The following is a 24267-nucleotide window of genomic DNA, read 5'->3' on the forward strand; positions in this document are numbered from 1 at the left end:
GGGAAATTCATAACATGGAACAAAGAAATGGCTGAGGAACTAAATTTGTACTTTGCTTCTGTCTTCACGAAGGAAGACATGAATAACGTACCGAAAGTTCTGAGAAACACAAGTTTTCGTGAGGAGCTGAAGGAAATTAGTATTAGTAAAGAAATGGCTAATTAGTAAATTAAATTAGTGGGATTGAAGGTAGACAAATCTCCAGGCCTGATAATCTTCATCCCAGAGTACTTAAGGAAGTGGCCCTAGAAATAGTAGATCAATCGGTGATCATTTTCCAAAATTCTTTGGACTCTGGAATGGTTCCTACAGATTGGAGGGTAGCGAATATAACCCCGCTATTCAAACTGGGAGGTAGAGAGAAAACAAGGAACTGTAGAACAGTGAGCCTAACATTGATAGCAGGGAAGTTGCTGGAATCCATTATCAAGGATTTCATAGCACAGCATTTGGAAAGCAGCGGTGTAGTTGACAAAGTCAGCAAGGATTTTTTTTTAGATTTGATTTGATTTATTGTCACATGTACCGAAGTACAGTGAAAAGTATTTTTCTGCGGCCGAGGGAACGTGTACAGTACGTAGATAGCAGACAAAAGAATAATCAGAGAACATTGACAAATGGTACATCAAAAAACAGTGATTGGTTACAAGGGGCCAAACAAAGCAAATACATGAGCAAGAGCAGCATAGGGCGTTGTGAGTAGTGTTCTGATAGGGAACAGATCAGTCCGAGGGGGAGTTGTTGAGGAATCTTGTAGCTGTGGGGAAAAAGCTGTTCTGGATGTGCAGGTCTTCAGACTTCTGTACCTTCTGCCTGATGGGTCTGGAAGAAGGCAATGCCTGGGTGGGAGGGGTCTCTGATAATGCTGTCTGTCTTCCTGAAGCAGCGGGAGGTGTACACAGAATCAGTATGGGGGTGGCAAGCTTGAGGGATGTGTTGGGCTGAGTTCACCACACTGCGGTTTCTTGCCATCTTGGACCGAGCAGTTGCCATACCAGGCTGTGATGCAGCTGGATAGGATGCTCTCTATCACACATCTGTAGAAGTTTGAGAGAGTCGATGCAGACATGCCGAATCTCTTTAGCTTCCGTAGGAAGTAGAGACATTGTTGGGCTTTCTTGACTGTTGCATCTACGCAAGTGGACCAGGACAGACTGTTGGTGATGGTGACCCCCAGGAACTTAAAGCTATAGACCATCTCCACTTCGGAGCCATTGATGCAGGCGGGAGTGTGTGTAGTGCTACGCTTACTGAAGTCGATGATCAGTTCCTTGGTCTTTCCAATATTTTAGAGAAAGGTTGTTTCTGGTACATCATGCAACCAAGTGATTTATCTCCCTCCTGTAGTCTGATTTGTTGTTGTTTGAGATATGGCCCACCACAGTCGTATCACCTGCAAACTCATAGATTGAGTTGGAGTTAAATCTTGCCACACAGTCATGTGTGTTTAGGGAGTACAGTAGAGGACTGAGCACACATCCTTGCGGGGCTCCGATGTTGAAGACTATGGATGAGGTGCTGTTGCTTATCCTGACAGATTGCGGTCTGTTGGTGAGGAAGTCGAATATCCAGCTGCGCAGGGAGGGGTCAAATACAAGATTGCGGTGTTTGGTTATTAGTCTTGTCGGGATAATGATGTTGAAGGTGGAGCTGTAGTCAATGAACAGCAGTCTTTCATAGGTGTCCTTGTTGTTGAGGTGTTCGAGTGTTGATTGCAGAGCCAGAGAGATAGCATCTGCTGTGGACCGGTTGCGGTGATAGGCAAACTGCAGGAAACTTTCCTTTATGAAAGGAAAATCATGCTTGACAAATCTACTGGAAATCTTTGAAGATGTAACTAGTAGAATTGACCAAGGAGAACCAATGTATGGTTTATTTAGACTTTTGACAAGGTCTTACAGAGCAGATTAATATGTAAAGTTAAAGTGCATGGGATTGCAGGTAGTGTCTTGAGAGGGTAGAAAGCTGGTTAGTAGACAGGATGCAAGACGTTGGAATAAATGGGTCTTCTTCTGACTGGCAGGGAGTGACTTGCAGGATCTGTGTTAGGACTCCAACTGTTCACATTATATATGAATGATTTGGACGAGGGAAATGATAATAATAATATTTTATTGTCACAAGTATGAAGTTACTGTGAAAAGCCCATCATTGCCTGTTCAGGTAAGCTGGTACAGGAATTGAACTCGCACTGCTGACTTTGTTTGTATTACAAACCAGCTGTCTAGCCCACTGAGCTAACCAGCCCTTTTTGAGCTGAACCAGCCAACTAATTGCATTATCTCCAAATTTTCAGATGATACAAAGTTGGGTGGGAGGGGGAGCTGTGAGGAGGATGCAGAGATGCTTCAGTGGGATTTGGACAGGCTGAGTGAGTGGGCAGATGCAGATAATGTGAATGAATATGAAGTTATTCACTTCGATAGTAAAAATACGAAGGCAGATGAAGATTTGAATGGGTGTAAATTGAGAGAGGTGGATACTCAGGGAGATCTTGGTGTCCTTGTGCGTCAGTCACTGAAGGTAAGCGCGCAGGTAGTGGCACAGAAGCACAGCGGTTAGCACGGTTGCTTCACAGTGCCAGGGAGCTGGGTTTGATTCTCGGCTTAGGTCACTGTCTGTGTGGCGTCTGCATGTTCTCCCCGTGTCTGCGTGGGTTTCCTCCGGGTGCTCCGGTTTACTCCCACAGTCCAAAGATGTGCGGGTTTGGTGGATTGGCCATGCTAAATTGCCCTTAGTGTCCAAAAGTTAGGTGGTGTTGCTGGGTTACGGGGATAGGGTTGAGGTGTGGGCTTAGGTAGGGTCCCTTTTCAGAGGCTGGTGTAGACTCGATGGGCCGAAAGGCCTCCTTTTGGACTGTAAATTCTATGACTGTGACTAGGTACAGCCAGAAGTAAAGAAGGCAATTATGTTGGCTTTTATAGTGAGAGGATTTGAGTATAGGAATAGAGATGTTTTACTGCAATTGTATCGGGCATTGGTGAGGCCACACCTGGAGTATTGTGTGCAGTTCTGGTGTTCTTATCTAAGGAAGGATGTTCTTCCTATGGAGGGAGTGCAATGAAGGTTTACCAGGCTGATTCCTGGGATTGCGGGACTGTCATATGAGGAGAGACTAAATCGGTTAGGATTATATTGTATTGAGGAAGCAGGCGGGCTGCAGAAGGACTTCCACAGGCTAGGAGTGTGGACAAAGAAGTGGCAGATGGAATACAATGTGGAAAAGTGTGAGGTTATGCATTTTGGAAAGAGAAATGGAGACGTAGACTATTTTCTAAATGGGAAGACACTTAAGAAATCAGAAGCACAAAGGTACTTGGGAGTCCTTGTTCATGATTCTCTTAAGGTTAACGTGCAGGTTCAGTTGGCAGTTAGGAAGGCAAATTCAATGTTAGCACTCATGTCTCGAAAGCTAGAATACAAGACCAGGGATGTACTTCTGAGACTACATAAGGCTCTGGTCAGACCCCATTTGGAGTATTGTGAGCAGTTTTGAGCCCCATATCTAAGAAAGTATGTGCTGGCCTTGGAAAGGGTCCAGAGGAGGTTCACAAGAATGATCTCTGGAATGAAGAGCGTGTCGTATGAGGAACGGTTGAGGACTCTGGGTCTGTACTTGTTGGAGTTTAGAAGGATGAGAGGGGATGTTATTGAAACTTACAGGATACTGCGAGGCCTGGATAGATTGGACGTGGAGGGGATGTTTCCATTGTAGAAAAAACTAGAAGCAGGGGACTCAATCTCAGACTGAAGGGATGATCCTTTAAAACAGAGATGAGGAGGAATTTCTATAGCCAGAGGGTGGCGAATCTGTGGAACTCTTTGCCACAGAAGGCTGTGGAGGACAAATCACTGAATGTCTTTAAGACAGAGATAGATAGGTTCTTGATTAATAAGGGGATCAGGGGTTATGGGGAGAAGGCAGGAGAATGGGGATGAGAAAAATATCAGCCATGATTGAATGGCGGAGCAGACTCGATGGGCCGAATGGCCTAATTCTGCTCCTATGTCTTATGGTCTTATATTCAGTGAAGTTTAGAAGAGTTAGAGGGGATCTCAAAAAACATACAAAATTCTAACAGGTTTAGACAGGATAGATTCAGAAATAATGTTTCTGATGGTGGGGGAGTCCAGAACTAGGGGTCATAGTTTGACGATAAGGGGGAAACCTTTATAAGACTGAGGTGAGGAGACAGAAAGTGGTTGAGGCCAAAATGTTGTGTAATTTCAAGAAGGAATTAGATTGGCTCTTGGGGCTAAAGGGATTTGGAGGGAAGGCAGGTCAGAATATTGAACTTGATGATCAGCCATGATCATAATGAATGGCAGAGCACCCTCGAAGGGCCGAATGACCTCCTCCTGCTTCTATTTACCATGTAAAACAAGGAATTAATTAAAAATATAAGGCACAGTTCTCTGGCCTCGTTACATTTTCGCTCAAGCATAATGAAGCTGGTGAATAGCAGGAGAGCCTAAAATGAGATCCGCACCAGGTGCCCAAGAGTTTGCGATGCAACTGACCTGCTCCCAATGACGAAATCGGGATCTCTCCGTCGCGCACCGAGAAATTAATTATCAGCACTTAAGCCCCAATTCCATACAATTAACAAGAGCCACCCCATGGGCCTCCCCAGCAAGTGGTTGCGCTGGCGCCGATTAGTGCTCCTTTTGAAAAATGTAACCTGGCAGAATGGCTTCCGTGGAGAGCTGAGGGGGTGAGTAGCGACTTTTGCTCACAGGCAAAGAGCCCAGGGGGTATTGCGCTTGCCCAGTGCTCGGTGGGGGACCCCCGCAGGGGAGGACCGCCATGGGAGGGTAGGGGGAGGCGCTGGGGGGCAACCGGGAGGCAACCACATGTGACACCACCATGCCAATGTCTGGATCATGTGTACCCATTCCGGGGGCAACCCTTGTCCCTACCCGTAAGCTCCAACAACCACCCGTAACCCACATCAACTGCTAGGGATCCAACCAGCTGCCCCTCTGTCCAAAGGTAAACCCCAAGGCCCTGGTTGCATGCCTGAAGGCTATTGCTGTCAGGGAATTGGCAATCGTGGTTAAGTGAGCACTTCACAGATGCCAAGTGGATTCCTGTGGGCGGGCCATGATCATGTGGGAGTCATCCCTAGCATCCCAATGCATGGATCCTGTGCCTGAACACTGTACATGCAACATCCAAACACCCAGGGATGGGACACTGCTCCGGGGGCATGTTCACAGTGGGAGGGTGGGTGAGCACCACGCGGGGGGGGGGGGGTGGTTGCCTGGAGAGATGATCAAAGGGCCCAGAGGTCAGCCCGCATTGCAGAATGAAGTGACATAGGCATAATTGTTGTGTGAAAAGTTGTTTAATGTGTTGTACAAACCCCCCCCCCCCCCTCAGTGCTCCTCAACGTGCTTGGCCCTCTTAGCTCTACCACTACCACTTACCCAGGATGCACATCTGAGGAGGAGGCAGCCAGCTGCCTACCTTGTCCCGTGGTCTTTGATGCAGCTGGCGGGCATCCTCTGGGGGCTCTCGTGCCAGAGGACCCCGGCTCACTTATCGGCAGCACATGCACAGCTTTGCTGCCCTGTCCCGTGTGCTGGCCTCGAGACGCAGCCTCAGAGTGGTGGAACTCGGGGGAGCTGATGGCCACCGTTACCACTCCATGGGACGGGTCCGGCTTGACACCCAGCGAACCCTCCTCCCGGTTGGTGCCTATAGGGCCTTGGGGTTTATCTTGGGACGGAGGGGCAGCTGGTTGGATCCCCAGCTGCCCTGCATCATCTGGCTCTGCCAGCCCTGCCGTTCCCAATGGTCTGCACAACACCCTTGGTGATGCTCCTCAGGTGACTGGGCTATGCTCTGCAGCGCCTTAGCCATGTCCACCTACGACTGGGACCAGCTCCGCAGTGCCTCAGCCAATCAGCTACCGAGCCTTCATTTGCAGCGAGAAGCCCGTGAGACCTAGCTAACTGGACAAATTAACGTCGAGTTGTGTTGCCGGCCTCACTGGGCCGAGCGTTGGGAAGCTCACGGCAATTCTCGCTCACTATCACACGTAGAAATGTTTCTGGGGAATCACGCCCATAAATTACAAATGAATAATTGAAGGGCAGGTTGAAAGAGAACAAAGTATTCAGCCCAGATGGACTGCACATGAAGCTCCTTCAGAGGGTGGCTCATTTAGTCAGGCTACATTATCCAATGTAAATCCATGGAAACGTGATTGGTAGCCAAGGATTGGAGAATGAGGGACATATTGTCAAATTAGTTGAATTAAAACGATTCTGGGAACTACAAACTGGAGAACACATGAATCCTTAAAAAAAAATCATTCATGGGATGGAGCTCATTAGATCAAGGTACTTTAGGTGCCAGCTCATCAAATTAGTCAGGCTCCAACTTAAATCCATGGAAACTGGATTGTTAGCCAAACATTGGAGAAGGATGAACAGATTGTCAAATTATATATTTTTTAAAATGGCAATAAAATAGTTCTGGGAATGGCAAACTGGAGAACATGACATTTATATTTAACAAAACATTGGCATGCATTCTGAGGAAGCAAGTAAGTGTCTAGTCAAAAGTAATGATATGAAGTCAAGCGTGATACTAAGCCAGAAAGAGATATTAGGTGAGATAACCAAAACCTTTGTCAAAGAGGTAGGGTTTAAACAGTTGTCTTAAAGGAGAAAAGCAAGGTAGAAAGGCAGGGCAGTTCCCAGAGGGTTTTCCAGAGTTTAGGATCTAAGCAGCTTAAGGCATTGTCAGCAATGGTGGAAAATTAGGGACACACAAGAGGCCAGAATTAGAGGAGTGCAAATATCTCTGAACATTATGGGGCTTACAGAGGGCTAGGGAGGGATTTGCAAATGAGGATGAGAATTTTACAACCGGGGTGGGGCATTTTGCACGCAAGATTCCATGAGAGCAGGAAAACGAGAATCTCACCAGTGGGATCTCATTTTCCAATATTCCCTGCCTCCACCAGTGATGTAATGAGGTTTCTGCCTAGGAGGGTTTGGAATATCTTCAATACATTGAGTATAATTAGCGCACTTCCCACAGATCTGCTTCCTAGCACTGAACTGCACCGCAGCCCCCCCCCCCCCTTTCCAGGGCAGTGCAGGAGGGACCCTCTGGGGAGCTCTACTGGGGGGGGGGGGTTCCTGGTGTCTTGGATGGGGGGGGGTTCGGGTTGGGTCAGCGTGCAGCTGGGTAGGGTCGTTTTTTCTTTACATAAGCGATTGGGGTGCCTCTCAAGATGCTGCCTCGAACTTGGGATTCCCAGTCTTGTCGGCTTTTTCCAGCTCCACCCTGCCAGCGTGATGGCATGGGCCACACCTCCATATTTGTTTTGCATCTAGTGCTGGATTCTCTGGTGAGCAAAGCCAGCTGTGCATCAGCGGGCTGCACGCTGGTTTTCTCGCCTCAGTCAGCATTCTGTGCAAAAATGAGAGAATTCCACCCAAGATGTTGCTTGACCAGGAACCAATCTAGGTCAGCAAGAACAGGGGTGATAGTGAATGATAGGGGACCAAAAACAATGGCTTCAATCTTCCCAATAATTAATTGGAGGAAATATATGCTTATTTAGTATTGGATTTCAGATAAGCCATATGATAATTTAGCAACAGTGGAGGAATTGAGAAAGGTAGCGGTGAGGCACAGCGTACATGTGAAACCTCATGCTGTGCTTTCAGATGATATTGCCAAGTTGAGTGAATCTATTGAACCTTCGCTGTGTGGCCTGCAAGGCAAATATACCCTTCCTTGGATATGAACACCAAAATTGTGCACAGTCCTTAATACATTTATCAAACATATCCTCTTATACAACCATGTTGAATGTCTTAAGACAGAGATAGATAGGTTCTTTATTAATAAGGGGATCAGGGTTGTGGGGAGAAGGCAGGAGAATGGGGATGAGAAACATATCAGCCATGATTGAATGGCAGAGTAGTCTCGATGGGCTGAATGGCCTAATTCTGCTTCTATGTCTTATGGTCTAATGGACACTCTCTGCTCATACAATGCTTCAATAAGTGCATTTTTCAGACACCCTTAATAATAAATTCCAGCATTTTCTTGATGACTGATGTTAGCCAAATTGGTCAATAGTTCACTGCTTTCTTGAATAATGGTGTTACATTTTGCTGGGTTCCAATCGCTGTGGCCTTTACAGACCCAAATAAAAGTTTGGCAAATCATAACCAGTATACCCACCAACTTTGCAGCAGTTCTGGATACATACCCCAGGATATAGATCGTCAGTTTTATAACCTGTATTTAGTGTTCTTCTACTGTTATTTCAACCACAGGTTCATAAGATAATTTATAAATTGTGTCATTACATTTAACTGGTCAAGAATATGAAGTAGGACTTTGGACCTTTATTGTTCTAAAATGGCGGTGAACATGGAACCATTGTCAATTGTTGTAAAAACTTTTCAGTTTCACAAATGCTCTTGACAGAAGGAAATCTGCCAGTCCTATCCACTCTGGCTTACCTGTAATTCCAGACCTACAGGGCAATCAGTGGAGATGGCCTAGTCAACGATGCCCACATCCCATGAAAGAATTAAGGGCGCGATTCTCCGCTGCCCACGACGGGTGGGAGAATAGCAGGAGGGCGTCCCCGACATTTTTCACGTCCTCCCGCTATTCCCCCCCCCCCCCCCCCCCACGAATCGCTGCTCGCCGGTTTTTTACGGCGAACAGCGATTTTCCCCAGGCCGATGGGCCGAGTGCCCAGGCCTTTACGGCCGTTTTTACGGCAGCAAACACACCTGCTTGCTGCCGTTGTAAAAATGGCTGCAACATGCCCGTTCTGGGCATCCAGGGCCCCAATTGGCACGGCTGTACCACAGCCATGCCAAGGGGGCATGGGCCCGCGATCAGTGCCCACCGATCGCGGGCAGTGCGTCCGTAACGGACGCACTTTCTCCCTCCGCCGCCCCGCAGGATCAGTCCGCGGGGCGGCCGAGGGAGATGACGGCCCCGCGCATGCGCGGGTTGGAGCCGTCCAACCGGCGCATGCGCGGCTGACGTCATCGTGCGCGTCAGCCGCGTGACGCTTGGCGCGCGGACTTAGCGACAGTCGCTAAGGCCGCGATGCCGTGCTTCACGGGGCCCTGCTGCTAGCCCCGCCCTGGGGGGGGGGGGGGGAGAATCGGGTCCCGGGAGGTGGCGCGGAGGTGCCGTGAAACACGACCAGTTTCACGGCAGCCTTTACGATTCGCCGCATTTGCGGAGAATCGCGCCCTAAATTTTTTTTACAATACTCCACTTTATTCCATCTAATTTTGTTCTTGCTCATGTTTAATGTTTCTCCTAAATATATATTAATAATATTAATTTGAGCTCAAGATGTACCTATAAGTTTCTGGGGGTTTTCATCGGAAATGAAACAGGAAAGTGCACAGGAGTGATATAGTGGGCAGCACGATAGCACAGTGGTTAGCACTGTGGCTTCACAGCGCCATGGTCCCAGGTCGATTCACGGCTTGGATCATTGTCTCTGTGGAGTCTGCACGTTCTCCCCGTGTCTGTGTGGTTTCCTCCCACTGGTCCCGAAAGACGTGCTGTTAGGTAATTTGGACATTCTGAATACGGTGTACCTGAAAAGGCACCGGAATGCGGCAACTAGGGGCCTTTCACTGTAACCTCATTGGAATGGAAACCTACTTGTGACAATAAAGATTATTTTTGAAAAAGTTTAAGTAAAGTGGTTTATGTTAATTGAGAGCAATTCCTCATCATCATTAATAAATTCAATTAGGAATTCGGGAGAAGCTTCTTTACCCAGAAAGTGGAACTTGCTATCACATGGAATAGTTGACACAAATGGCACAGCTGCATTTAAAGGGAAGCTGGATAAGCAGTGAAAGTCCTTGAAGGACAGGATTAGATGACATGAGGTCGATGAAGGTCGTGTGGAGCATAAACACCAACAATGGCATGCTTCTAGTCAAGGGGCTGATCATTTAAGACTGAGATGAGGAGAAATGTCTTGATTCAAACGCTGAATCTTTGGAATGCTCTACCCAAGAGGGTTGTCAATGCTCCATCATGGAGTATATTTAAGGCTGAGATGGACAGATTAGTCTCTTGGGAAATCAAGGATTATGGTCAACAAGCAGGAAAGTACAGTCAAGGCAAAAGATCATATAAAATTCAGGCTCAAGGACTGTATGATCTTGCTTCTATTTCTTATGAAATACTCTGTTTTTATAATAAAATGTTCATATCACTGATCTTTCTCTCCCAGATGTGTGGATTTTTTTCTGGTAATGATATTCATTTGCATTGTGGAAACATACATGACCCCTATTCCAAACATTCATCGAATGCCTCCTCATCAATTGAGTTTTTTGAGGAGGGTAAATTAAAAAAAAAAATCATCAGAATACCCAATTCTTTTTTTCCCAATTAAGTGGCAGAGCAGTTTAGCATGGCCAATCCACCTACGCTGCACATCTTTGGGTTGTGCGAGTGAGACCCGGGGAGAGTGGGCAAATGCCACACGGGCAGTGACCCGGGTCCTCGGCGCCATGAGGCAGCAGTGCTGACTACTGTACCAGTTAGGGGCTGGTTTAGCACAGTAGGCTAAACAGCTGGCTTGTAATGCAGAACTATTATTATAATACTGTGCCGCCCTTTGACAAGGGTAATATGGTTAATGTGTTGTGGTTTACATGGAATTGCAAAGGGTGTGAGATAATGTGCCACATAATAGACTTGGAAATAAAGTTGAAGCCCATGGAATAAAAAGAAAAGCAGCAACATGGAGACCAGGTTGGATGAGTGATAGGAAAGAGTAGTGGACAGAAAAATAGCATACAGTGGTGTTTCCTAACAATCTGTACTTGGACCATGGCTTGCCTTCAAATATATCTTAATAACTCAGACTTGGCATACAGGGTATAATCTCTCAAATTTGCAGATAAAACAAAATTTGGAAGTAAGGTAGTGTGAGAATGCTGCTGTTATTCTTCAAGAGGACCTGAAGAAGGTAGTATGTGTGTTCCCCAACCGGATACCATGGTTTAACCAAGAGATTCACTACCTACTGAAGGCCAGGTCCGAGGTGTTAAAGACAGGTGACCCTGACATATACAAGAAATCTATGTACGACCTCTGCAAAGCCATCAGGGACTCCCAAGAGACAATACCAGACTAAGCTAGAGTCACAGACTAATGGCACAGACTCTCGTCAGTTGTGGCAAGGTTTAAACAACATAATGGGCTACAAAGCAATGCCAAGTAGAATCTCCGACACAGTGCACCCCTCCCCGATGAACTCAATGCATTCTATGCTCATTTTGAAGTCATAAAACTATTGTCAACTGCCCCAACAGCCTCGGACACACCTATGCCTACCGTCACAACCTCCAAAGTCAGATCGGCCTTCTTGAAAGTGAACCCTCGGAAAGCAACGGGTCCCGACTGAGTCCCTGGCTGTGCACTCAGATCCTATGGGAACCAACAAGTGGGTGTGTTCACGGGCATCTTCAACCTATCCCTACTCCATTCCGAGATCCCACCTGCTTCAAGAAGACCAAAAGAGAACTAAGCATATGTGCTTCAATGACTACCGTCTGGTGGCCTTGACATCTATCATTATGATATGTTTTCAGAGATTGGTGATGAGACAAATCAACTCCATACTCCCAGAATGCCTTGATTCACTGCAATTCCCATACCAACCAGTCCGCAGCAGACGCTATCTCCCTGGCCCTATACTCATCCCTGGAGCATCTCGACAACAAGGACTCCTATGGCAGACACCTATTCATTGATTATAGCTCCACCTTCAACACCATAATCACAGCCAAGCTCATACCAAAATCCAAAAAACCTAGGACTTGGCTCCTCCCTCTGCAGCTGGATACTCTACTTCCTGATGCATAGACCACAATTAATAAGGATAAACAACGATACCTCCTCCACGATAGTCCTCAATACTGGGGCCCTGGAAGACTGCGTACTTAGCCCCCTACTATACTCCCTACACACACATGACTGTGTGGCAAAATTTGGCTCCAACTCCATCCACAGGTTTGCTGATGACACGACAGTAGTGGGTCAGATTGCAAACAACGATGAGTCGGAGTTCAGGAGTAACAGGAGGGAGATAGGGAACTTAGTGACATGGTGCAATGACACCAATCTCTCCCCGAGTGTCAGCAAAACGAAGGAGCTGGTCATCGACTTCAGGAAGCGCAGTGTCATATATGCCCCTGTCTGCATCAATGATGCTGAGGAGGAGATGGTTGACAGCTTCAAATTCCTAGGTGTGCACATCGCTAACAATTTGTCCTGGTTCACCCGTGTCGACACTACGACCAAGAAAGTACAAGTGCCTATATGGAAGTGAGGTGGGGGAGAAGACCGAGACGGGGGGGGGGGGGGGGGGGGGAAGAAAGGAGGAGAGAGAGAGGATGGGCCAGGTTTCAGGTGAAAATAACGGGAGTTCAACCAAAAAGGATGGCGAACGATAGAGGGGAATGGAGGCGCAAGCCCCGGTAAGGCGGATAACGTAGTTGCGAGGGCTCAATGGGCCGGTCAAAAGATTTCTGGTCTTTATGCACCAGGTGGGTCAGTAAATTTGCAGATGATACGAAGGTTGGTGGAGTTGTGGATAGTGAGGAGGGCTGTTGTCGGCTTCAAAGAGACATAGATAGGATGCAGAGCTGGGCTGAGAAGTGGCAGATGGAGTTTAACCCTGACAAGTGTGAGGTTGTCCATTTTGGAAGGACAAATATGAATGCGGAATACAGGGTTAACGGTAGGGTTCTTGGCAATGTAGAGGAGCAGAGAGATCTTGGGGTCTATGTTCATAGATCTTTGAAAGTTGCCACTCAAGTGGATAGACCTGTGAAGAAGGCCTATGGTGTGCTAGCGTTCATTAGCAGAGGGATTGAATTTAAGAGCCGTGAGGTGATGATGCAGCTGTACAAAACCTTGGTCAGGCCACATTTGGAGTACTGTGTACTGTCCTGGTCACCTCATTTTAGGAAGGATGTGGAAGCTTTGGAAAAGGTGCAAAGGAGATTTACCAGGATGTTGCCTGGAATGGAGAGTAGGTCATACGAGGAAAGGTTGAGGGTGCTGGGCCTTTTCTCATTAGAACGGAGAAGGATGAGGGGTGACTTGATAGAGGTTTATAAGATGATCAGGGGAATAGAAAGAGCATACAGTCAGAGACTTTTTCCCCGGGTGGAACAAACCATTACAAGGGGACATAAATTTAAGGTAAATGGTGGAAGATATAGGGGGGGATGTCAGAGGTAGGTTCTTTACCCAGAGAGTAGTGGGGGCATGGAATGCACTGCCTGTGGAAGTATCTGAGTCGGAAACGTTTGGGACCTTCAAGCGGCTATTGGATAGGTACATGGATTAGGGTAGAATAATGGAGTGTAGATTAATTTCTTCTTAAGGTCAGCACGGTAGCCTTGTGGATAGCACAATTGCTTCACAGCTCCAGGGTCCCAAGTTCGATTTAGACTTGGGTCACTGTCTGTGTGGAGTCTGCACATCCTCCCAGTGTGTGCGTGGGTTTCCTCCGGGTACTCCGGTTTCCTCCCACAGTCCAAAGATGTGCAGGTTGGGTGGATTGGCCATGATAAATTGTCCTTAGTGTCCAAAATTCTATGATTAACCTATGTTCGGCACAACATCGTGGGCCGAAGGGCCTGTTCTGTGCTGTATTTCTCTATATTCTATATGCACCTTAGGAGCTTGGAAGCGAAGGTGGTCTTCTGCAGGGACGCATCTCCACGTGAAGGACTAGGTTAGGCTAAGGAAGGGGTGGAGTGAGTCAAGTTTGCCATTCAGGGTTGGATTCAAAGTCGCGGGGCAGTGGGAATTTTGATGAGTACAAAAATGGGGTGTGAGCACAAAGGAAATGAGGGACACGGTTGGTAAACATGCGAGTGGGGTATTAGAAGGGATGGCAGTGGTGTTGGTGAATGTGCATGCACAGAATTGAAATGATGTAGGTTTTATGAGGGGGTTATGACTTGGCCACGCACCAGTTGATTATGGGAAGAGATTTTAATTGTGTTCTAAAGCCGAGGGTAGATAGATCAAGCGCCAGGACATGGGCAGGATACAAAGTATGGTGGACCCATGGCGTTTCAAGTACCCAGGGGTTCTTTTCTCGCATGTATACAGTGTATATTCAAGAACTGACTTTTTTGTGGTGAGCCGGGAGATTTTTGTCAGGCTGGAGGGGGCAGAGTACGCAGGAAGAGTAATCTCGGACCGTGCATCCCATTGGCTGGTTGGAGATTTGGCTTAGATCGGGACGGGAGCAGAGGCTCGATTCGGGTTGTTAGCAGATATAGGGTTTTCTGAGAAAGTGCGGGACAAGTGATTAAAGATTATGTAGAATTGAACCAAAACACGGAGGTCACGGCCGCCACGATAACTCGGATTTTATCTTTTCTAACTGAAGAAAGTCATACAAGTCACCCAAGTGGGAAATATTTGGGATATCAGAGAAGCAGGAGCTGATGGAGGGAAGGAAGTCCGATGTTGTGGCCTTCGCCTCTCTGATTGCCTGGTGATGAATCTTATTGGAAGGGGTGATGAGCAACGCCACCGGGGATGGCGGCCTAGCTGGGTGACTTGTATGACTTTCTTCAGTTGGAAAAGATCAAATCCGAGTTATGGGGTTCAGCGGAGGGTTTAGAGGCAAGGTGGGGGGGATGTTTGTGACCATGTTTTTTGTTTAAAAAAAATAAAAAATTTAGAGTACCCAATTCATTTTTTCCAATCAAGGGGCAATTTAGCGTGGCCAGTCCACCTACCCTGCATATCTTTGGGTTGTGGGGGTGAAACCCACGCAAACACGTGGGAGAATGTGCAAACTCCATACGGACAGTGACCCAGAGCCGGGATCGAACCTGGGACCTCGGCGCCACGAGGCAGCAGGGCTACTCGCCGCGCCGCGAGGCAGCAGGGCTACTCGCCGCGCCGCGAGGCAGCAGGGCTACTCGCCGCGCCGCGAGGCAGCAGGGCTACTCGCCGCGCCGCGAGGCAGCAGGGCTACTCGCCGCGCCGCGAGGCAGCAGGGCTACTCGCCGCGCCGCGAGGCAGCAGGGCTACTCGCCGCGCCGCGAGGCAGCAGGGCTACTCGCCGCGCCGCGAGGCAGCAGGGCTACTCGCCGCGCCGCGAGGCAGCAGGGCTACTCGCCGCGCCGCGAGGCAGCAGGGCTACTCGCCGCGCCGCGAGGCAGCAGGGCTACTCGCCGCGCCGCGAGGCAGCAGGGCTACTCGCCGCGCCGCGAGGCAGCAGGGCTACTCGCCGCGCCGCGAGGCAGCAGGGCTACTCGCCGCGCCGCGAGGCAGCAGGGCTACTCGCCGCGCCGCGAGGCAGCAGGGCTACTCGCCGCGCCGCGAGGCAGCAGGGCTACTCGCCGCGCCGCGAGGCAGCAGGGCTACTCGCCGCGCCGCGAGGCAGCAGGGCTACTCGCCGCGCCGCGAGGCAGCAGGGCTACTCGCCGCGCCGCGAGGCAGCAGGGCTACCCGCCGCGCCGCGAGGCAGCAGGGCTACCCGCCGCGCCGCGAGGCAGCAGGGCTACCCGCCGCGCCGCGAGGCAGCAGGGCTACCCGCCGCGCCGCGAGGCAGCAGGGCTACCCGCCGCGCCGCGAGGCAGCAGGGCTACCCGCCGCGCCGCGAGGCAGCAGGGCTACTCGCCGCGCCGCGAGGCAGCAGGGCTACTCGCCGCGCCGCGAGGCAGCAGGGCTACTCGCCGCGCCACGAGGCAGCAGGGCTACTCGCCGCGCCACGAGGCAGCAGGGCTACTCGCCGCGCCACGAGGCAGCAGGGCTACTCGCCGCGCCACGAGGCAGCAGGGCTACTCACCGCGCCACCGTGCTGCCCCACCTCCTGCTGCCGATGGCGAGGCCGGCCACTCACCACCTTCCTCCACATCGTCAGCCAGCACGACTGGCTGACAAATTTATTTACCAGGTGTGAACGTCGACGGCGTGACTTGGGCTCACGCCATCGGGACTTTGGCTCATCTGGGCTGCTGAATAGCGGGAGCCCGGAGAATCGCCGTACTTGGTACCTCGGGCGATTCTCTGGCAGGCGGGGCGCCGACCTCGCGACGCCGTTCTCGCCGACTGGGAGAATTGCGGAACAGTGTCGGACCGGTGCCATGGGAAAAAATGGCGCGCACGGTGATTTTCCCATACGGCGCGGCATGGGAGAATCACGCCCTATATAGCTGTGTGTTGAGAAGGCTCGAATCATTTGTGTTATAACGTTTCATACATGTTTGGGATAAAATAATTTTTTAAAAAACTACGAGAAGCCACCCATGGATGCATAAAAATTCAGGACCATGGTGAACTGATGGCTGCCCTGGGGTACATGGAGAATCAGATCATTATGGTCCAGAGAATAAATTTCTGAGACCAATTGTGTAGATAGGTGGACTCTGGTCATTTGCAGGTAGATGATTCTTGGGCATTACACCCGATGTCTTGGGTATTGCCTTCTTCCCCTCTTTGTGTTCTTCTGGCTTCCTCTGGACCAGGATACCTCTGAAGCTCCTCCTCCCTACTGTCTAATATCAGTGTAACCCACTCCCATTTCAACTCCCTGAGCCGGAGTGCATTTGTTCACCAAGGCTTTCTCTGTCAATCTCTCCTACCCAAGTAATTTGGCTCTATTCTCAGGACTCCTACCTCTCATTGTTGATAAATACAAGCCTCTCTCAGCATCAATTGTGCACCTGAGCATTATTTTCCTTCTGAATGATGCGAGTCGTGTATCCATTAGTCCTCATGCTTCTCCACTGTATTCTCGACAGCTGCATCCTGATGTTTCCCAGACATTACGTGTTCCCGATGCCTGCCAATTGAAAATTTGAAACTGCTCCTCTGAGCCTGTTAATGAATGCATGAGTGAACTCAACAAATACTTAATTGGGGAGGCATGCAAGTTTTTTAATACACCCCTCCCTTTGAAAAGCAGGATTCAGTGACACGCTGCTTGAATGTGATTTTCATATCGCACCTCGGCCCTTTCTTGTCCCCATCAGCAGTTAAAAATCCAGCCCTCATGATTTGAAAACCTATCTGAAATTGTGATTGATAGGTCTGGATCCTGTGGAATTCGCTTTAATGTAAATGAGATAGTTTGAGTAGAACTAGGGTCCTGAGGAAAGCTGTGGAACTGCTTTTCAAAAAAAAAACATTGAGATAATTTTGGTATTGTAACAATAATGTACATGAGACTATTAACATAGTGCAAAAGCCGTCTCCCTTCCTTCCAGCCTTACTGGTCCCACTGTTATTAACCCCCCCCCTTCTGCTGATGATTAATTTTCCGCGAAGAAGTCGACCAACGGTTGCCACCTCCGGGCGAACCCCAAGTGACCCTCTCGAGGCGAACTTGATTTTCTCCAAACAGAGAAAGCTAGCCATGTTCGATAGCCAGGTCTCCGACTTCGGGGGCTTTGAGTCCCTCCAAGCTAATAGTATCCGTCTCCGGGCTACCAGGGAAACAAAGGCTAGGACGTCTGCCTCTTTCTCCACCTGAATTCCCAGGTCTTCTGACACCCCGAAAGTCACCACCTATGGACTCAGTGCCACCCTTGTTTTTAACGCCATGGACATGCCAAAATCCCCGAAGCTTCGGACATGTCCAGAACATGTGAACATGGTTCACTGGTCTTCCTGCACATTTTGCACACCTGTCTTCAACCCCAAAGAATCTGCTCATCTGGGCCATTGTCATGTGAGCCCAATGAACGACCTTGAATTGTATCAGGCTGAACCTGGTACACGTTGCAGACGCGTTGACTCTACTCAACACGTCCGCCCATAGATCATACTCGTCTCTCCTCCCAGCTCCTCCTCCCACTTGCGCTTCAGCTCCTTGGTCTGAATCTCCTCTGACCCCATAAGTTCCTTGTAAATGTCAGAGATGCTCCCTTCTCCTACCCACCCTCTGCAAACTACCCTGTCCTGAATCCCCCTTAGCGGTAGGAGTGGGGAGGTTGACACCTGTTTACGTAGGAAGTCCCGCACCTGCAGATACCAGAATTAGTTTCTCCTCACCAAACACAAACTTCTCCTCCAGTGCCCTCATACTCGGAAATCTCCCCTCTATAAACATGTCCCCCATCCTGTCAATCCCTGCTCTCCGCCACATCCGGAACCCCCCATCCATACTTCCCGGGGCAAACAGGTGATTATTACAGATTGGGGACCAGACCGATGTTCCCTCTGCTCCCACATGTCTCCTCCATTGCCCCCAGACTTTCAGGCCGCCACCACCACGGGGCTGGTGGAGTACCGTGCCAGCGGGAACGGCAGAGGCGCAGTTACCAACGCCCCCAGACTGGTGCCCTTGCATGAAACTGCCTCCATACGCTCCCATGCCGACCCCTCCCCCACCACCTGATCATGGCTATATTCGCCGCTCAGTAATAATTACTAAAATTTGGCAGCACCAGTTCACCTTCTCCCAGACTCCGCTCAAGCATTACCTTCCTTACTCGCGGGGTCTTGCCCATCCAAATGAAGCCAGTGATCACTTTGTTGACCCGTTTAAAAAAGGACCGTGGAATAAAGATGGGGAGACACTGAATTACAAACAGGAATCTCGGGAGGACAGTCATCTTCACTGTCTGCACCCTCCCAGCCAGTGACAACAGTAGCGCGTCCCACCTCCGAAAATAGTCCTTCATTTGGTCTACTAGCCGGGCCAGATTTAGTTTATGCAGCCGGTCCCATTCCCGCGCCACTTGAATGCCTAGGTACCTAAAGCTTCCCCCTACTAATCTAAACGGCAGCTCCCCCAATCGCCTCTCCCGTCCCCTCGCCTGGACCGCAAACATCTCACTTTCCCCCATATTTAGTTTATACCCTGAAAACCGGCCAAATTCCCCTAGAATCCTCATGATTTCTTCCATCCCCTCTATTGGGTCCGATACATACAGAAGCAAGTCGTCTGCATAGAGCGAGGCTCTGTGCTCTGAGACCAGCCCCTTCAGGCTCAGAGCAATTGCCAATGGCTCCATAGCCAGCGCGAACAACAGTGGGGAGAGGGGGTATCCCTGTCTCATCCCCCGGTGCAGTCTAAAATAGTCCGATGTTGTCCTAATCATCCGTTTGCTTTCTACAGGAGCCTGATACAGCAACCTGACCCAGTCAATAAAGCCCCACCCAAATTCCAGTACCTCCCACAGATAATCCCATTCTTCCCAATCAAAAGCCTTTTCTGCAACCATTGCGATCACTACCTCCACCTCCCTACCTTCATGATCACATTTAACAACCTTCTTACATTGGCCACCAACTGCCTACCCTTAACAAACCCAGTCTGGTCCTCCCCAACAATGTCCGGAACACAATCCTCAATCCTGGAGGACAACATTTTGGCCAGCAATTTGGCATCCATATTCAACAAGGATATCGGCCTGTAGGATCCACACAGCTCCGGGTTCTTGTCCCGCTTCAATCAGCAAAATCGTGGCCTGTGACATCGTTGGGGGCGGCACCCCTCTTTCCCTTGCCTCATTGAACATCCTCATCAACACTGGCCCCAATATCCCAGAGAATTTTTATAAAACTCCACTGGGTACCCGTCCGGCCCCAGGGCTTTACCCGACTGGAACTGCTTCTTGGAGCAGACATGCAATCAATGTTTGGTTTAAGCTGCAACTTTAATACATTTTTCGTAAGGAATCTGTAACTCCCAGCACATAAACTGACTCCGTAGACAAGCTTTCTATTACTCATTTCTGCACAAACTATTCCACAAGAGCCAAACCAATCAAAAACAATTGCAGATATGTTTAGTGTCATGGGTCAAGCTCAGGGAAGAATTGAAGAAACAAAAGGGAGAAGCAAAGAGAGTGCATGACAAGTTTTTGGCAGCTAACCTCATCGGGAATCCAGAAGTTTTTAAGTATGTTAGTACTAAAATTGTAGCAAGAGGAGAAATGGGGCCAACTGAGTACAATGAAGGGGATTTACATATGAAGGCAGGAGGCATGGCTGAGGTATTAAAATTAATATTTTGCATCTGTTACCAAGAAGAAAGATGCTGCATAGGTCATGGTGAAAGAGGAGATAATTTAGACAAATTGATAAGGGAAATGTATTGGATAGCCTGTCTAACTTAATGCATAAGGTAGCAGGACTGGATGAGATGTATCCAAAAGATACTAAGAGAAATGAGTGGAAAAAAACTTTCCAATCTTCCTTTGACTTGGAGATGGTGCCAGAGAATTGCAAATGTTACACTCTTATTTCAAAAAGGGTTTAAAGATGAACCCAACAACAGTAGGCCTGTGTAGGCCCATTAACCTGCGTGATGGGAAAGCTTCTAGAACTGATCATGCGAGAGAACATTCATTCTGTAGATCATGAGGTGGAAGATTGCCCAATTCTTCCAGGGGCGATGTGATTTTGCATATAAAAGTGGAACGTCCCCACCTTTCAGCTACCAAATGCTATACTTGCATTTAGCCCATGTTTCACCCCAGAAACCCATGTTTTACTTAACTTATCCTGTAAGTCAGTGCATGGGATAAAGCGGGCAATACTGGCTGCGTTGCAAAGACAATGTGTGGGAGTTTAAGACATGCCTACACGGAGCTGACTGAGCATGCCAATGGAAAACAGAAATGTATCCTCCAGCAAAACAAATGAACCATGAAGCTAAAGTTGTGACATTTGCTAACTCACAGCAGCACATGCGATTAGCACTGTGGCTTCACAGCGCCAGGGTCCCAGGTTCGATTCCCTGCTGGGTCACCGTCTGTGCGGAGTCTGCACGTTCTCCCTGTGTCTGCGTAGGTTTCCTCTGGGTGCTCCAGTTTTCTCCCACATTCCAAAGATGTGCAGGTTCGGTGGATTGGCCATGATAAATTGCCCTTAGTGACCAGAAAAAGGTCAGGAGGGGTTATTGGGTTTCGGGGATAGGGTGGACGTGATGGGCTGAATGGTCTCCTTCAGTAGTGTATGTTCTAACTCATTAAATAATTGTGCTGCAGTGAGGGATTTGGTGTTAGTAAAAATCTGGTTTGAGAATGGAAGTAGGAATCCGCTCTGAAAAAGATAACATAAGAATTAGGAGCAGGAGTAGCCATCTGGCCCTTCGAGCCTGCTCTGCCATTCAATGAGATCATGGCTGATCTTTTGTGGACTCAGCTCCACTTTCCTGCCTGAACACCATAACTCTTTATTCTTCAAAAAAAAAAACTATCTTTATCTTGAAAACATTTAATGAAGGAGCCTCAACTGCTTCACTGGGCAGGGAATTCCATAGATTCACAACCCTTTGGGTGGAGAATTGTGTCCTAAACTCAGTCCTAAATCTACTTCCCCGTATTTTGAGGCTATGCCCCCTAGTTCTGCTTTCACCCGCCAGTGGGAACAACCTCCCCGCATCTATCCTATCCATTCCCTTCATAATTTTATATGTTTCTATAAGATCCCCCTGCATCCTTCTAAATTCCAAAGAGTACAGTCCCAGTCTACTCAACCTCTCCTCGTAATCCAACCCCCCTCAACTCTGGGATTAAACTTGTGAATCTCCTCTGCACACCCTCCAGCGCCAGTACATCCTTTCTCAGGTAAGGAGACCAAAACTGAACACAATACTCCAGGTGTGGCCTCACTAACATCTTATACAGTTGCAGCATACCTCCCTAGTCTTAAACTCCATCATTCACCTTCTTAATCACCTGTTCAAGACCAAATGAGAGCAGGGACCAGACACTGGTCTGAAAATCATCAGAATGGTTACATTGAAATGCTATGCGTATAGAGATACTTTAGTAGGTGAAATCAAGCCCCGAGTCTGGCAAACATTTCAGACCAACAGCTAGTGGTGTAAATGTATTATGGAACAAAACAGGTGAGTGTTTTGACAGAAACCAAGATCGCTCAAAGATTAACAAAAGACCCCGATGCCTAAATGACCAGTTTCCGTGATTTATCATCAGACTGTGGGAAAAAAACACAAGTACCCATTAAGTCACATCAGCAACATAGATGAAACGCCGTTGGAGGTTCAATATGCCCTGCAGCCAAACAGAGTGGAAAGTTTCAGAAACAGTTCTAGCAAAAACAATAGGACATATGACAAGACTCATGGTGGTACTACCATGCATGGCTGATGGAACAAATTACACGGTAAATTTCAAACATAAAACCTTGTATCAAGTTTCCTGGAAGGGACTTTGTGCATGTCCATGGCAATGGTTGGATGGATGAGGATAGAGTGAAGTTATAGTCAATAATGTGTGGAATAGGTATCATGATGCCCTCTGTAACGAATGGGGGACATGTTCAGATCCCATATAACTGATGAGATCAAGAAATGCCTGCAAATAAATAACATCCACATTACAATTATACTTGGAGGTCTAAGAGGTTGAACCTTTTGGATGCAAATCACAACGAACCATTCAAGAATTATGTTTGCGTCAAATTGGACAGGTATAAAAATCCTTCACAAAGATTGGAAATATGTGTTGACCTGCTTGACGTTTTGTTGTTTTATCATCAAATCTTGGGATGCCAAATGTTCAGGTTGTTCAGAATACCCAATTCAATTGATGGGAGATGAAAGTGATTTGTCATGGAGGGGTGATTCTGAAACTGAAAGTGCCACGTCTGATTGAGAGTGGAATCCTTAAGATGATGCCAGCCAAAATGACTCAATTAATTTGATTAACTCTTTGCATTGGATGTCATAGACAATGAAATTGAGAGTTTTAAAATGTTTTGATTGTGCTAAAGGCACCATTCTACAATGAATTCATCCAATAAACCTTGCTACATTAATATGAATTACCGGTGTTATGTTTTTTTTCACACTTCAAATGGTGACCACTCGCATTGGTCATTCCCATTTTATACTATTGTTAAGAACCGTGGCAAGTTAACTGAGGGTATCCCAAAACCTAGAAGGGCAACTTGGAACACTGGTTCTTAGTGGTGTATATTTTCAATTTGGGGACATAGATTAAAGATAAGGATCATAAGGTGTAGAGGGGACATGAGGAAAAACCTTTTAAAGCAGAGGATAATGAATGTGGAATTCGCTGCCCAAGTTGGTGGTGGAGGCAGAGACGCCTTTTAAATCTTTTAAAAAGATACCTGGATTTTCACCTTAAGCGCTCTAACCTATAGGGCTATGGACCAGGTGCAGGAAGGTGGGATTAGAAAGGGCCCCTGGATGTCCTCGGGCTGGCATGGGCAAGATCGGCTGAATTGCTCCTTCTGTGCTGTAGCGTTTGTATGAATATGAGGAATGTTATGCAAACCAGTGAGGAACACGCACACATATCCCTTGACCTCAAAACATTCCACTCAATATAACTCGAAAAACCAGCCAATGGTTACCACTGCCGAGTTATCTTTTGGTCTGGGACAGTCTTACATTCAGTGTCGGTGTTCCCGGAGATATCTAAAACCCAGCAGCTTTTAGATTGGAGTGGTGTGCTTCTCGTTTCCGAGCTGCTTCTCAGTCTCTCTTATTGTCCCAGTTAACGCTGCTGTGGATATATTATTTTTTTCTCAGTAGCCTCTTGGACCAGGCTTTTAGCATATGGGTGTAATATGTATTCTTCTCTCTCTCCACTTCAAACTCATCTCTTCTACAGTTCTAACACCTATTTCTATGCATCATTGTTCACCCGCCCAGTCACTTATGTACACACTTGTTTTCCTGTTGCTAATCTAATTTGCATATCAAAATCCCTTCTAATACATGCACCCGTACCAATTTTTAAAATCTCTATTTTACTCAATTCTTAAATCTTCCCCTTCTACCAAGAACTTGATAGTATAAACTGACCACCACTTTTGGGAGGATGTTATTTGGGCAAATGCAAAATTGTTAAGGAAAGCTAACATGGACTTAAGAGCACACCTTTTTTGTTTGAAATGCATTTTATTCAAAACATGGATAAAGAACATTAATAGATCCAACAAAACAATCAATAATATACAGTTTGCACAATTTTGGCTTGTTTTAACCCCCCCCCCCCCCCTCCTGCGCCGAACAGATGTCATGAACAATCCCCACCGTGTCTTGAATCCTTCCTCAGACTCCCTTTACTCAAATTTGATCTTTTACAAAAATAGAAAGTCATTCCCAACCAGACTGCCACTTCTGGTAGTGTGTGGGCCTTCCATTTTAACAGAATCCTCCGCCGGGCAATTAAGTAAAAGCAATATCAGCCTTTTTCCCTTCCATCAGCTCCGAGATGCCAAAAATCGCCACCACTGGGTCTGAC

This window comes from Scyliorhinus canicula, chromosome 4 (genome assembly GCF_902713615.1).
Source record: "Scyliorhinus canicula chromosome 4, sScyCan1.1, whole genome shotgun sequence".
NCBI classification, from domain to species: domain Eukaryota; kingdom Metazoa; phylum Chordata; class Chondrichthyes; order Carcharhiniformes; family Scyliorhinidae; genus Scyliorhinus; species Scyliorhinus canicula.